The sequence below is a fragment of the Mastigoproctus giganteus genome, chromosome 12, assembly GCF_048544385.1.
Source record: "Mastigoproctus giganteus isolate SK-2022 chromosome 12, ASM4854438v1, whole genome shotgun sequence".
Taxonomy (NCBI): Eukaryota; Metazoa; Arthropoda; class Arachnida; order Uropygi; family Thelyphonidae; genus Mastigoproctus; species Mastigoproctus giganteus.
This window is the reverse complement of record NC_143586.1, coordinates 89923500-89934715: the sequence shown is the minus strand read 5'-3', so window position 1 is coordinate 89934715 and position 11216 is coordinate 89923500.

The window sequence follows — 11216 nt, the reverse complement described above, 5'->3', positions numbered from 1 at the left end:
GCTGAAGCTATATAAGCTTGCTTTCTTGCATCATGTGCCTTTGCTAATGCTAATAAACATATGCCTGATTCTGACAGGTTATGGAACTATGGCTGCTTGAATTTTAAAAACCGGTATAAAATTTTTAATGGTAAAAAAATAATAAAAAATAATAAGAATACACAAACATGTACTAAGTATGAATAAACATTTTACTAGGCTTATTATGTTTGCTTATTTTTATTTACTATTTTATTATTTGTATTATTTTTTAAAATTCAAAAGGCCATAGCTCCATAACTGTTCAGAATTAGAGAGACGTTTATTATGAACTTTTTTTCAATAATTTTAGGTCCTGAGTTGATCCTGAACGTGTAGCCCATACCCTGTATATACACAACTCGCACATGCACATGCATCATATCCACACACATACTTGGAAAGAAGAAGGCCTACACTCATTTTTTCATATTTATATCCCCTGAAAATGCAGAAAAGCATAAAAACAATTAGGAAAGCATGGGCAGGAGCACACCCTTCTGGGCTTCAACTCCTTCCAAAACTTCAAAAGACACTCAAATGAAAAAATAAAATAAAGAAAGAAAAAAATAAAAACTAATAAATTTGTTTGAGTTGCTCTGATCCCCTGCCACAAAAAGAATCCTGCATTCAGTATTGAGCAAATGAATGAGTGTGTGAGTGTGAAAAATGATTGAATGACAGGGCAGAAAAAAAAAAATAAATAAAGTTGAATGACTGAATAAGAGTGATACATGAGTAGTTGACTGAATGATTGATAAAAAGCAAACTACAACAAGAAATTGAAGGAATAAATGGAAAAGTGTAATCTTCAGCCTTGAGTTATCTTATCTCTTTTGTGCTAATCCTCAGCCCAGACTGAACCTACCTAAATTTAAGTCTGTGTGCAGTATCTCTGGCAGGGATGATAGGAACTATCATCCCTGCCAGAGATACTGCACACTCCTTTCTTGGATAGATACTGCACACTCCTTTCTTGGATAGATACTGCACACTCCTTTCTTGGATAGATACTGCACACTCCTTTCTTGGACACCAAGAAAGGAGCCAAGCGATACTTGGCTCCTTTCTTGGTGAACCCAATGAAACAAGTGAATGCAATGTAAATACACAAAAATTAGTGTAAATAAAAAAAAAATACTTTTTTTCAGGGGTGCTTTCCCTTGCTATATGTGTGCATCATGCACGTTTCATAAAATGAAAATTTTAAATTTTATTTTATTTTAGGTAGTTGTGAAAATTTACTATATGTACACGAAATTAAAAATTAATAAAGGAAATTAAACATAACCACGGAATACTTTTGTCTGAACTGGTGTAATTTGGGAAGTCTTTCATTGTGTTACCAGGTGGCCTTTCCATAAGCAAAAGTTCTCATTGCACTATTTACTAAAGCCTTGACACAATTGAGTAAGGCGCCTCCGTAGCCAGGTGGGCAGGAGCAGTAGTACGTAGCACACGCTTCTTGATTAGACCGGGGTTCGAGCCCGTGACCACCAAATACGGAGGATGCGGAAAGGTCAGGGAATGACCACCGCATATCCCCGGAGCAATATGGCCTTAGTTGCTAATGCTCCTAAAATCCAAATAACAAACAAACAAACAAACAAACAATTGAGTAAGCTGAATGTTAATAGTATTCTTCCACTTTTGAGACTGCACACGAGGGAGCATAAATTCAAGTTGAGAAAGGATGGTTGCGGGATAGGTATGTAAAAGTTTGCCTTCAGCCAGCGGGTGGTTGATTGTTGGAACAGGCTTCCATCTGTTGTTGTGTGGAAGTGGATGGGTTTAAAAAAACTCGAGCGGCAGAACTAGACAAATTCTTGGGGGATGCGAACAGATGACGGTGGCTGAACTCCACATTATGGGTACACCTTGTCACCACATTGTAGGCAGGGCCAAATCCGGGATGGATTCAAGCAAAAGAACTATTGTTTTTTTTAATAGACTTTCATTTTTGGCTAATGAAAAAAGATTATGTTATGTTACACCAGTAATTCGGGGTGGATTCAAACAAAAGACACCACTTCCTTCGGAGTACCCATAATCTGGAGTATAACCGAATGGTTTTTTTTTTTTTTTTTTTGGCTGATGCTATATTGGCTTGCTTTCTTGCATCATTAGCCATTGCTACTACCTTTCTGCTAGATCGTAAACAGGTTCGTGAGCCACCGCTTTTGCACTTACTATATGTGAAATAGGCAGCAACAGTCTTAGGAGGGCACATATAGAAGACATTCGAACAAAAAAAAAATAATAATAATAATATTATTCAGATATAAATAATATGAACATTTATCACAAATTCTCGAAAATTAATTTTCGAACATCATGCCAAAGGGAACAGCCAATCTTCGGCCCTACCCAAAGAGACTTGACCAAAACTGGTAAGTTATAACTGGGTTAAAGCGGCTAGAATCGTCAGCAAAATTTTTTTATGCAGTAAATAATAAAAGTAAATTTTCAAAAAAGTAAATAACGAAATGGAGTTTATTTATTTTATTTTTTTTACTCAATACTTACAGCATATTTAGTGCCCACTTTCACCGATGTCTCTTACACTGTAAGAGACAGTGTAATTACATTTGTCATTACATGTCTCTTACACTGTAAGAGACATGTAATGACAAAAAAACATATTTCTAAAAGCACGCATAATAATTCAAATTAATCAAAAGATATGTGAATGCAAAGAATTAGAACATCCAACCTTGCACCAATTGCCATAACACTTAACTAGCAGACGAATTCTTAACATTCAAAAAAGAGCGCCACTTTAATATTGGTGTTCAAAAATATTAAAATTGTGAATTGTACATTTCAAGTTATACACTACAAAATTAACAAAACACGTAGCAAACGTGGTGTAACTCGTGAAGCTTGCGATGAAGGCCAAAATTTGGTATGGTGGTAAACGATAGAAGAACGATGAAATTAGGAGACAGCGAGAAACTTCGGAAAGCCATACGGGACATATAGGGTTGTGTAAAAATCGCCAAAAAGACACATTACCACATTGCAAAGCAACTATTTTCGAGAACCTTGTATCGACATACAAGGTGCTCGAAAATATGGTCATACGACATCAGTACGGCGTACGATCCGCTTCAACGGCTAAACAGGCCTGACAGCGGTGAACCATGCTAGAGATATAAGGGAGTCTATAAGGTTCTGTGGCAAAAAAAAATCCCATTCTTCCACCACCCCAGACCTTAGCTCCCCCCAATAACAAAGGTTGTTGTTGTTGTTGTTTGGTTTTTAGGAGCACTAGCAACTAAGGCGATATTGCTCCAGGAGTATGCAGTGATCATTCCCTTGACCTTTCCGCATCCTCCGTACTTGGTGGTGACGGGCTCGAACCCCGGTCTAATCAAGAAGCGTGTGCTACGCACTGCTGCTCCTTCCCACCTGGCTACGGAGGCGCCCCAATAACAAAGGAGTTGGCTGTCTGCGTGCAAAACGACACCCAAAGGTGTCCACGCATGCTCCAACTGATTCAGTCTGTTGATCGTGCTGGCCACGGCAGTCGTTGGATAGATTCAGTTTCAAGATATTCCGCCAACAATTCAGCTCTATGTGCAGTGGCGATGTCACGCATGAAAACAAAACCTGGGCCAACCGTACCCCTAAAAGTCGCACATAGGATTGGAGGATCTGTTCTAGGAACCTCTGCACACTCACGGAACCCCTATCAGCATTGCCGTACCTAGACTTCTGTCAGCCCCAGGCAAATAATCATCTGGGGCTCCCCCTCGCAAAAATCAAAGGTGGTCGTAAAATTTTCAAAAAAAGGACACACTCAAAAATTATTCAAATCATAATTATTTTTTTAAACTTTAACGATTAGTACATTATTTGTATAAACTTAAAAGTTTTCACATCATTATCATTACCTTATGACAAGGGTCGGCAACCTTTTTTCGGTGAAGAGCCATTTTTGATCTAATTAAAAAAAAAAGAGCGAGAATCCGAAGAGCCACACCTCCGCTCAAGCTGGGGGGGGGGGTTAAGAAATGGAATAGAGTGGGAAGGTGTTTATTAAAAAAATATATTTTTTGAAATATTATTTATTAACACTAAAAAAACGTAACAAACATCCAATTAGGTACGAATTAATGTGACTTTTATTGCTAATCTTCTTGAATGAATCTTTCAACATCAGCCCAGTAAGCCGTAATTTTCATCTTTAAACATGCTGAGAAACTTGCAATGTGCAGACGGTTTCTTGATTTACTTTTAATATAGTTCATGTTCGAAAAAATATTTACCCGCAGAAATAAGTCGAACCAAACACAAATATTTAAAAATTTATATACGTGTCTCATAAGCTACTCCATATATCGAACACAATTTGATTTTGCATTTTCAACTCATCTATCGCGGTCCATCTGTGTAGAATTGCAAGTGCAGCCTTTCATTATTATTATTGTTATATTATTTCTTCCTGATTGGGGGATTCCACTCCGTGACGGGTACTGCTACCAAGTACACAGGGTGGTTGTAATGTTGCAATGTCTGGTGTTACTCTTGGTCGAGGAACTCTCTAACTATCCTACAGGTGTACAGAATTGCGACTTTCTGGAGTTACTTGTAGGTGATCGCTGGGAAACCTATTGCTGCTAGACTGTTAGGTAAGGTCTTTGGCACCATATCTGTGATTGAGACAATGATCGGGATGGTCGTTACTTGTTGCATATGCCACATCTCTTTGATCTCCTGTCTTATGTTTTTTGTACTTCCTGATTTTTTCCCCATGGGTTTGCTGCAAGTTGCCAGAGTTGGGTACCGCCATGTCAATCAGATAGGTAGCCTCTTCCTTCTTGTCCACAAGGGCTATATCCGGTCTGTTGTGCAGGATTGTTCTATTCGTTACAATGGCGCGGTCCCAGTACAGCTTGTGGGTTAGGGTCTCTAGTACTGCCTGGGGTTCGTACTTGTAGTACAGAACATTTTCTTCGATCAACTGGTATTTCCTTGCTAGCTTCTGATGTTTCCCAAAAACATCCTTTGATGTTTTGAGCAATACCTCAAATTTGATGAATTTGAGGTATTGCTCAAAACATCAAAGGCAGATATTGTGGGGATTTCAGAGACGTGGTGTCACACAGATATAAGAAATGCAGAACTGGAATTTGGGGAGTACAATGTGTACAGAAAGGATAGACAGGATAGGAAGGGAGGAGGGGTTATGCTATTAATTAAGAAACACATAAAATCCAAGGAAGTGAAGCCAGTCGACATCGCTGGACAGTGCAGTGTCGAGTCAGTTTGGTGTGACATAAGCATTGGGAGATCAAAATTGAGAGTAGGAGTGTGCTATAGGCCTAATGACTCTGATGAGTATAATAAGAAACTGTTCGGAGAAATAGAGTGGGCCAGTAAATCAGAGAGTCTTATAATGGGGGATTTTAATTTCCCAGATATTGACTGGAATTTGGGGGCTGGTCACTCACACAGTAGCAAGGCTTTTGTGGATTTATTGGATGATAGTTTTCTACATCAGCATGTTCGGGAGGCAACTAGAGGGAGTAATACTCTTGATTTGATTATCAGTAGTGATTCTTCATGCATTCAGAATCTGCAGATAAATGAACCACTTGGTGGCAGTGATCACAGTGTGCTGAAGTGGGAGTTACTCAAAGAGGTAACTACCATTAGGGGTAAAGGGAAGGGGTATTGCTTTCGTAAAGGCGACTACAATGGACTGAGACAGTATTTAAATTCTATACAGTGGGATCAACTGATGATATTGCCAACAGCAAATTCAAAATGGGAAGCATTCAAAGAACTTATCGTGGAAGCTACTAGGCTTTACATACCAACTAAGAAATATTGTTCAAGGTTTAGGCCTAAATGGTTGTCAGATGAACTAATGAGGCATATGGCAGAGAAGAAAAATGCATGGGATACATACAAATTAACACGTGACACGGATGCCTATGATAGATACAAGTTGATCTGTAACCAAGTTACAAAGGAGGTTAGGCAGGCGAAGGCAGATTACGAGAGATCCTTGGCAAGGGATGCGAAGAAAAACAGCAAAGAGTTCTTTACTTATGTAAACTCTAGAAGGAAGGGGATGAATCAGATTGGTCCACTTGAGATCGATGGGTCAACTGTTGATGACCCTGCTCGGGTAGCTAACAAACTAAATGAATATTTTGCATCGACATTCACACATGAGGAGTTATTCAGCGAGGGGAATGCCAGAGGTGTATTCAACTCTAGCAGTAAGCTAGAGAATCTTGTAATAACTGAGAGCAAAGTGGAGGAGAAATTGTTGAAGATAAACACAAGAAAGGCACCTGGGGTGGATGGGATCTATCCAGTTATATTAAAGGAGGCAGCAAAGGAGGTAAGCAAACCCTTAGCCATAATTATGAGAGCTTCCTTGGACTCAGGGGAGGTACCCATTGACTGGAGATGTGCAAATGTGACCCCAATTCACAAAGGGGGATCAAAGGCTGACACAAGTAATTATAGACCTGTGAGTTTAACTTCTGTTCCCGGAAAATTAATGGAGGCACTGGTGAAAGAAGCACTGCAGGATCATCTAGACAAGATTTCAGTTATAGCTAGGACACAGCATGGGTTTGTTAAGGGGAAGTCTTGCCTGACCAATTTGATTGGATACTATGATGCAGTCACAAAAGAACTGGATGCAGGGAATAACTTTGATATTATATACTTGGATCTTAGAAAGGCTTTTGATACTGTTGCACATGGAAGACTGCTGCACAAATTGGAGCAGTGTGGCATTGGAGGCAAGTTGCTGCTATGGATAAAGGGGTGGTTGAGGGGGAGAAGACAGAGAGTGGTAATCAATGGACACTGCTCATCGTGGACTAATGTTATTAGTGGAGTCCCTCAGGGTTCAGTATTGGGGCCTTTATTGTTTTCTGTATTTATAAATGATATTGATGATGGTATATCAGGCTTAATGTCCAAGTTTGCAGACGATACAAAGGTTGGCAGGGTTGTCAAGGACACTACTGACACTATGCTGCTGCAACAGGATTTGGAAAGGTTGAGCAGATGGGCTTCGAGGTGGCAAATGAAGTTTAACATTGACAAATGTAAAGTACTACATATGGGAAACAGCAACCCCAGAGCAACGTATCAACTCTGTGGTACTACACTGACAGTGGTAGAGAATGAAAGGGACCTGGGGGTGGTGGTGCAGGCAGATATGAAGTTCTCTGAGCAGTGCAGACGAGCTGCAAGAGTAGCTCATGGTGTATTGTCAATGATATATAGAAATTTTTCTAGCAGGGATAAGGAGGTGATTATTCCCTTGTATAAGGCAATGGTCAGGCCACACCTAGAGTACTGTATACAGGCCTGGAGGCCTCATTTCAGGAAGGATGTAGAGCTGCTGGAACGAGTACAGAGAAGGGCAACTAGATTGGTGAATGGGACAAAGGGGTTCTCTTACGAAGAAAGGCTTAAGTTTTGCAAATTACAGTGTCTGGAAACTAGGCACCAGCGGGGTGATCTGATAGAGGTGTACAAAGCCTTGAATGGTTTGAGCATGCTCAATGCTGATGGGATTCTTCCTCTAGCTCAGAAAAATCACCTGAGAGGGCATAAATTCAAATTGAGGAAAGACAGATGTAGGATAGATGTGCGGAAATTTGCCTTTAGCCAGCGGGTGGTTGGTGGGTGGAACAGACTTCCATCCCTTGTCGTGGAAGTTGATAGCCTAAATAAGTTTAAGGCTCAGCTGGACAGGTATTTCGAACGAACAGAGGGGTGAAGTGGAAGTGGTTATTTTTATTTATTTATGTTACTTTTTTTTTTTTTTTTTGGCTGATGCTGCATAAGCTTGCTTTCTTGCATCAAATGCCTCTACTAATGCTAATGCTAATGCTAATGATGTATTATCCTGGCTACCTGATCGTGTCCATGAGTGTACTCAGTCTGGGTTATCATCTTGCATCCCGCGGTGATGTGTTGGATCGTTCATGAGGCCAGGTGGCATCGTTGAAACGTGTCATCAAAAACTCAGGGCTCCTTGGCGATGTATTTTCCATAGTTCCTGACGTTGATTACCTGCTCTTGGATGGCGAGCATGAATCATTCAGTCTCGGGGAAGAGCATCCCGCTTGTGAGCCATGCATTGGAGGCAATGTTATCTATGTGTTCTTGATGGGGGTCATTGTAGTGTCTGCCATGGAGTGTCTCTTTTACCCATCTTTCTAACTTCGTTTCTTGTACCGTCTGGGGATTCCTCGCTTAGGTTGACTCGGGCATACCACTTATCTATCTTCCTTATGGCCTGGTGGAGTGGTGCAATGTTGTTCTTGAAGTAATCCTTCAGGTTAACTATCGCTGTTTTCTGTTGCTCTATCAAGTCCCTTCCTCCCTTTTTCCGAGCTATTGTTAGTCTCTCCACTGCTGATTTCGGGTGGTGTTGGCGGCTCTTGGTCATCATCGTCCTTGCCTTTCGCATGATATCTTCAGGCTCGGTGTTAGTCCAACCTATGACCACGAAAGTGTATGTTAGCACTGGAGCTGCATAGGTGTTTATTGCTTTAATTGTGTTCCCTCCTTTCAATTTTGCTTTCAGCAGGCTTCTGAGTCTCTGATGATATTTATTGGACTAGTACTTCTTGATTTCCTTGTTGTCTAACTGCTGTGCCTGCATCATCCCTAGGTATTTGTATGTCTCTCCTTTTGTTATAGCTTCGATCTCTTTACCAGTCAGCAGCTGGTAGTTTCGGCCAACTAATTTTCCCAGTGTGTGTGTGTGTGTGTGTGTGTGTGTGTGTGTGTGTGTGTGTGTGTCTTGCATTTTTCTTGACCAATTAAAACCTGATGTCTGTGCTGCATTCTTCGGTCATCCGGAGTAGTTGGAGTTGCTTCCCGGTTGCCGCGTAGAACTTGATGTCACCCATAAACATCAGGTGGGTGAGGATGTACAGGTTCTTTCTTTCTTCTTTGAGGTTATATCCATACTTGCTGCTGTTAAGCATGGAGGATAGCCGGTTGAGTGCTGGACAGAACCACAGTGGGCTCAGAGCATCTTCCTGAAAGATTCCTCTTCAAATGGGAATTGGCCTGGTTGTGATGTTCTCGACCTTAATGGTGGTACTCCATTTCGCCATTGTTGCTCCTAGGAAGTTTGCCACTATCGGATTGACCTTGTTGATCTTCAGGGGTCTCTATTACCAGTTATGAGGTACTTGCTCGAAGGCCCTGCGATAAACGATGCAAGCCGTGCGGTGCTTCTTGTATGCTTGCCCCATAACTGCGGTATCTATGGTTAATTGCTCCTTGCATCCTTTCTGCTCTTCGGCCATTATGTTCTGACTTCTAAGTGGTCTGATATCTTCTTGGTTATGTAGCTGGTCAGGATCTTGTACTTCGTTGGAAGGCAGGTTATTAACCTGTATTTCGCCGGGTTTCTTGTATCTTTGTCTTTTGGCTTCAGATATGTGATTCCTTCGGTGAGAAACTTTGGGAGTGTCTCCGGGTGCTTTATTTTTCGAGTGAACTGCTCTGCTAGGTGCTTGTGTGTGTGTGTGCAGGTGAACTTCTTGTACCAGTAGTTGTGGATGTTACCAATTCCTGGTGCTGTATAGGTGTTTGCCATTTGTAGGTGTTCCTGATCGATTGTTTTATTCTTCTTCTCGAATCTCCCACTCTCTCATCTCCTTGGTTTTCTTCCGTTCTAGTTCTATCCCGGATTCTCTGCTGTTATATCTCACTTCACTGCTCCAGATTTCCCCAGAACTCCTCGATCGTCTTCTTCTCAGGCGGTCCGTTTCTTGCTTTCTCATATTCACCCAGTTTTCTGTAGAAGGCTTATGGGTGTATTTTCTTGCTGAGTGCGAGGAGGTTCTTCTTCAATGTGTCTAAGTATTCTCCTATTCTCTGGTCTCATGTTTTCTGTGGACGCTGTCTCTCTTGATGTTCTTCACCTTTCCAATCAATTTCTTACTTCTATTAACCTGTTGGTACTGGGTCAACTCACCACATACATCGCGACTACATACCAACCACTTGGTATGTAGTCGCGACCTGTACATTGTCATATTGGTCTCAAGCCTGGTTATTTCATGGTATGCTCCAATGATGTACGTATTCATTTCAATGCTCCACTTCATGCGTTGGCGTTTTCTTCCTTCCTGTATGGTCACTGGCGCAGTTGCCACTTGACTCTTAATTCTTCTATTTTCTGCTGAAGTCTTCTTTCCCAAGCTGGCAGTTCCTTCTGGTTTCGGTTCTTCTTTTTCTGGTCTCTCGTTTCTTTTCCATTGATACTAGTAGCTGTTATGGCAGCACAGTATACGGCTGTGTGGATAACCTCCAGCGTTACACCATTGCTATCAAGGTAATGTGGCATTATTTGCCGATTTAGGTGGTCTGTTACTCTCCACAGGATTTTATTTGGCCTCTGCTTAGGTATCACATAGATCCTTCTGGATATCATGCCTTCGCCTCTTTAAACTTCAGCTTCTCTGGGTTGTATTTCTTCTTGCTGTTCCTCCTCTGGTTCCATATTGACCACATTCTTCGTGCTTTGCAGTTGATTTCTGACATCCTGCTTGATTTTTTCCAAGATGGCAGGTGCTATTAGGTTCTTCGTGACGATGGTCCTTCTTTGGTCTGCTAATCGCCGTTCGTTGACCTGGATATCCGTATAACATTCCAACCACTTGGTATGTAGTCGCGACCTGTACATTGTCATATTGGTCTTAAGTCTGGTTATTTCATGGTATGCTCCAATGATGTACGTATTCATTTCAATGCTCCACTTCATGCGTTGGCTTCCTTCCTGTATGGTCACTGGTGCAGTTGCCACTTCCAGTTGGTGGGCTGGATGGTCTTGTCCTTCTCTTGAGGTAGCCTTACAGGGGAGAGCGCCACTTGCTCAGGAAACAGTACTTTTCGAATAATATTTCTCTGCGACATCATCCATTTACGGAGGTGGACTTGTTTAGCTTCGACTTATGTCCAGTGGTTTATTTTAGTTCTCGCGGGTGACACCAGATGGCGCCACTATCTGCCTCGCCGTCACTCCGTCCTTGGAAAGGGTAAGTCCAAAGGGGTAACTTTCCTGATGATCTTTTTTTTTTTAATCTATCATTATTTAATAATAATATCATTATTATTGGTCTCCCAGCATAATAGAGTCGCGTTGCTTCCACCACGGTGGGATCCGAACCCAGGCCCATCAGGCTGGTAGTCCA